Here is a 4,691-nt window from a genome sequence, read left to right on the forward strand (position 1 = left end):
AGGACCCTGAGACAGAGTCAATGACTTCCTCCTGAGCAGTGCATGTTCATTTAGTAACATATATATTCACACGTGTATGTAAACATATTAATCCTTTATTTTCTTACATTAGAATATTTGATAGTGATATTCTGATTAAACTGTAGAATGATTTAATATTGATTCAGCTATTTGAGACATTGACGAATCTTGCTGAATGTGCAGATATGCCTAGACTGAGAGTACCCTGAAGTAGGGGCTTCCTTTTTCCTACAGAAATTGAACACAGGAGAAGCTCAGTGAATGGGACAGGCGGAGTAATGAGCCACATGCCACAGTGAATACTAAGGCTGATGGTAGAGATCCCGAGTGACCCTGCCAAAGCTGGGCATGGAGACCTTCCTTCCAGGAGTGTCTTTACATCTGTCCATTTGCTCTAATTGCTGTGGATGAGTCTGGGAGCACAAAGTGGCTCCTGAGGATGGTTTCTACTGATGCTGGGTAAAGGTCCCTAACTCAGAATCAAAGACTAACACAAAATAAAACTTCCTCTGATCTTGAGCTGTGGCAAGGGTTATGTTGCCATAAAGAGGAAAAGCTTGGGGTGGGGCATGTGTGTGGTTGGTAAAAGGGAGGAGAAGAAGTCAGAAGGCAAGAGACATGCCCTCCCTAATTGGTCAGTAACAGTTTCCCTGAACTTGGAGCCCCCATAACCGGTTCCTGCTAGGCTCTGTTCTTCACCCAGCAAGCCTCTTTTCCTTGAATTGCAGTGACTTCTGGCATATTTGATATTAATTCTTTACTGCCTGCAGTAGCTAGATTGGTCTATCTCTTCTTTATTGTCATATATACATGGCCTTTGCTTATCTGCTTAGATTAATTTTCATAGAGTGTGAATTCTTAGATCATGTTCATGAGCAATGTGTTCTAAATTTATTTCAGTGTCTACCTTAGTTGCTCATTGCAAGCAGGCCCTGATAAAGGCTTTTTGATGAAGATCATGACTGTGGTGATGTTTATGGCACTAGAAATCACAGGCTCCTTCTCGTAATTTTGAGATACTGCTCCTCTCTCCCACAACTTGGTTTCAAGCTGGGCTTGCCTGAAACCTTCCAGTGTTCAAGAAGGTCAAGAAACTTGGGTTCTTCCTTAACTTCACCAACAACTTCTATGTGATTCTATATGCCTCACTTTCACAATCTTCTGGCGCAAGACAAAAAAAAAAAAAAAAAAAGCTCACGGGACTTGAAGGTAGGGGAGAGAGGTAAAGTAAGAAAGTAGAAAATTAAAAAAAAGAAAGAAAGAAAGTAGATGTGGAAGGACTTTAAAAGTAGGACATAACTGGGGGAGAATGGATTTATGTATATGTATGGTGGAGTCCCTTCACTGTTCACTGAAAACTATCACAACACTGTTAATTGGCTATACCCCAGTACCAAATAAAAAGGTTTTTTTAGGATCCTATCTCAAGTCTACACCTCCTTTCTTTCAGGGCCAGCTCTCTGAACACTCTTCCTTCTCCCCAAAAGCATAAATTTTCTTCCAGGAGTCTCAGATTCTTGGTGTGAAGGGTGAAGAACCACTCTATGTATCATCTTTTGCAGAGATGCCTCCCAATGTCTCCTTTTACCTGATCATTGCCACTTCTTCTTTATAGGCTTTCAAATAGCTAGTTTTCTAAGCCTGGAGCTTCATTTATGTTCCCATTCTGTTGTTTCTAAGAGAAAGACTCAGAGGGAGGAAGTAATATGCCTAGAATGTCAAAGACTTCTCACAACAGAAATGTGGTGAAGAAGCAAATGGTGAGCCCCCAAAGCTTCAGAATATAGGAAAAGAAGGCAAAATAAGCTCCAGGTGAGTGAAAAACCTAAAGTTGTAAAACAAAACCTTTAAAATTATCTGAAAAAAAATAGAGTACCTCATGATCTAATTTCTTAAATCAAATTTTGAAAAATGGACAATTTCTGTAAAATTAACAAAGTTAAAACCTCCTACATAAAAGACATCTTAAACAAGATTAAAACATAAGTGATAGGGAAATGGGAAGAAATTATCTGCAACATATATGTTTCTAACATACATGTTAGAAAAAGATGGGTATCTGTAAGGGATTCCTACAAACCAACAACAATGACAATAAAAATAGAGATAAACAACCAAATAGAAAAATGGATGAAAGGTATGAATAGACCATTTCCAGAAGAAGAAATACAAATAACCAATAATATATGTAAAAAAAACTAGTCTACATCTCTAGTAACTGGGGAAAGGCAAACTAAACCAACAATGAGATCCATTTCACATCTATTGGTTAGCAATAACCTAAAAGTTTGACTTTGCTGAAAAAGGTCCTTATGGTCAACCCTCACTCCTTGGAAGAAAAGCAAAGACAAACCTACACGGTGCGTTAAAAAGCAGAGACATTTCTTTGCCTTAGAAAGGTCTGTATAGTCAAAGCTATGGTTTTTCCAGTAGTCATGTATGGATGTGAGAGCTGGACAATAAAAAAGGTTGAACACTGAAAAATTGATACCTTCGAACTATGGTGCTGAAGAAGACTCCTGAGAGTCCCTTGGACAGCAAGGAGATCAAAGCAGTCAATCTTAAAAGATATCAACCCTGAATATTCATTGGAAGGACTGATGCTGAAGTTGAAGTTCCAATACTTTGGCCACCTGATATGAAGAACCAACTCACTGGAAAACACCCTGATGCCAGGAAAGATTGAAGGCAGGAGGAGAAGGTGATAACAGAGGATGAGATATTTGGATGGCATCATCGACTCAATGGACATCAGTTTGAGCAAACTCCGGGAAATGGTGAAGGACAGAGAAGCCTGGTGTGCTGCAATCCACGGGGTCACAAAGAGTCAGACAAGACTAGTGACTGAACAACAACGACAACAGAAGGCGAAGGGACAGAGAAAGGACCCAAGAAGATGTTTGAAGAAATAATAGCTAAAAAGTTCCCTAACATGGAAAAGGAAATAGTCAACCAAGTCTAGGAAGCGCAGACAGTCCCAGACAGGATAAACCCAAGGAGGAAACACTGAGACACATAGTAATCAAAACTGTGAAAATTAAAGACAAAGATATTAATAAAATGCTAAAAGCAATAAGGGGAAAATGGCCTACAATTCCTGATGGGAAGGGGACTCCCATTAGGTTATCAGCTGATTTCTCAAAAGAAACTCTACAAGCCAGAAGCAAATGGCACGATATGTCTAAAGTAATGAAAGGGAATAACGTACAACCAAGAATACTCTACACAGCAAGACTCTCATTCAGACTTGATGGAGAAATCAAAGGCTTTTCTACGTTGGATGGTTAATCTTGGGCCTGCAGGGAGGAAGCTGGCCACAGACTCCTCCAAATCCACATTTCTTTGCCTCCGAGTCTTACATATCCAAAAACAGGAAACCACAGACATGCCTTTGTAGGAGGGTCATGCAGGTTCAGTTGCTCAGTTGTGTCCAACTCTTTTCGACCACAATAGACTGTAGCCAGCCAGGTTCCTCTGCCCATGGAAACTTTCAGGCAAGAATTCTGGAGTGGATTGCCATTTCCTCCTCCAAAACACCTTCTACTATTTTGATTATATAACTATTATACACTTAATACCTTTGCATCATGATCAGTCAACAGAAAATAATAGAATTCTATATCACTAAAACTACCATTTCATGGAAAAACTTGTAATCACTTTTAAAAATCCAGATGCATAACAGAATTATCTTGGAATCTTTTGAAAAATATAAATGCCCAAAGTATTGCTATTCTTCTCCAAAACTCCAGATGTGTTTCTAATGAGCAGCCATGTTTAAAAACAACTGGACTATATGATGATTTTGTACTTTTATCTAGTTTGTTTCACCTTTTCTGTTTCATATTCAGTGCTTCCATTTCATTTATGTTTTCCAGTTTCTCCATATCTTTTTTGTTGTTGTTCTTTCTCAAGCTTTTATCAAGGATAGTAGAAGAGCTTTTGTATATATATATATATATATATATATAGTATGTATAATGTATGTATTTTAGAAAATTTATGACATTTTAATTCCACTTGTTTGACTTACTATGAAAAGAATGCTAGATTTCTAGTTTATATCGCTCAAAGCTTTGATATAGTTCTATGTATTTTGGCATCTAGGGTTAGTGCTAAAAGTCTAGAAAATGTATTATCCTTGGCTTCCTCTCTGCAACAGTGTAACTATTAAAACATAGTGTTGTTGAGCAATATTTAGGCGGCGATAGCTTTTGTTCTTGGAGAAGGAAATGGCAACCCACTCCAGTGTTCTTGCCTGGAGAATCCCAGGGACAGGGGAGCCTGGTGGGAGTCTATGGGGTCACACAGAGTTGGATACAACTGAAGTGACTTAGCAGTAGTAGCCGTAGTGATTTTTAAAATTTCGAATGAGGTTGGAAACTTCTAATCCAATTCTGAGAATATAAGGAAATATTTTTAAAAATAGAAAATTAACAAGTGATACACTCTGTGTGTGCTAAGTCACTTCAGTCATGTCCGACTCTGTGTGACTGAATGGACTGCAGCCTGCCAGGCTCCTCTGTCCATAGGATTCTCCAGGCAAGAATACTGCAGTGGGTTGCTGTGTCCTCCTCCAGGAACAAGTGATACAGGTATGACCTAAATCAAATCCCTTATGATTATACAGTGAAGGTGATGAATACATTCATGGGATTAGGTCTGGCAGA

General features: G+C 38.8%; 1 non-coding gene across 1 annotated transcript; it reads right to left on the reverse strand.

The window, feature by feature from the left end:
- Positions 1–3,292: 3,292 nt before the first annotated feature.
- On the reverse strand, positions 3,293–3,423 carry LOC112584818. The gene has a single exon (XR_003109216.1). It is a non-coding gene; the product is annotated as a small nucleolar RNA SNORA38 (small nucleolar RNA).
- Between the last annotated feature and the right edge of the window lie 1,268 nt (positions 3,424–4,691).

This window comes from Bubalus bubalis, chromosome 4, assembly GCF_019923935.1.
Source record: "Bubalus bubalis isolate 160015118507 breed Murrah chromosome 4, NDDB_SH_1, whole genome shotgun sequence".
In the NCBI taxonomy this organism is placed as follows: domain Eukaryota; kingdom Metazoa; phylum Chordata; class Mammalia; order Artiodactyla; family Bovidae; genus Bubalus; species Bubalus bubalis.